This window comes from Haliaeetus leucocephalus, unplaced genomic scaffold, assembly GCF_000737465.1.
Source record: "Haliaeetus leucocephalus isolate CR32 unplaced genomic scaffold, Haliaeetus_leucocephalus-4.0 Scaffold589, whole genome shotgun sequence".
Classification (NCBI taxonomy): Eukaryota; Metazoa; Chordata; class Aves; order Accipitriformes; family Accipitridae; genus Haliaeetus; species Haliaeetus leucocephalus.
Window position 1 is genome coordinate 3787 of NW_010973025.1, and position 638 is coordinate 4424.

Here is a 638-nt window from a genome sequence, read left to right on the forward strand (position 1 = left end):
TTCCCCCCCCCCAACTCCCTCTACTGCCTTAACCCTGCCCCCCCAGGGTAGGACACCTCACACACACACCCTTTTTTTTGGGGGGGCACAGCTTTGCTCCCCCTTGGGAGGGCAGGAGCATTGACACTCCTGGGAGGGGCTTTAGGCTACCCCCCAAATCCATCATGGAAGTTTGGGGTGCCTTAAGGAAAGGCTGTTTCAAGGGTCCCCCTGCCTGTGGTGGTGGCAGTTTTGGGGACCCCCCCAGAGGGTCTGGGGATGCCCAGTAACACTGGGGGGGGCTGAGCAGCCTGGGGGGGGTTCCCCCTGCTTTGAGGGTGTCCTGCCCACTTGTGGGGGGGTCTCCCTGCTTTGGATGGGCTCCCCTTGCTTGGGGGGGCCCTGTCTGTTGTGTGCCTAATTAATTGCAGCTGCTTAATAAAGGGTGACTGTGAGACCCCCCCCCCCCCCCCCCACTCCCCCGGGGGGGGGGGGGGGGGGGCCCTGGGACTCCATTTCCCACCATGCCCCGGGGGGGGCGGGGGGGACCCTAAATCCCCCTCTAAGCTGCAGCTCAGCAGGGATTAGTCCGGGCCATGGCACTGGGACAGAGGGGTGAGCGTGGGGCTCGGGGGTCCTGGGGAGGCCAGGCCAGGGGG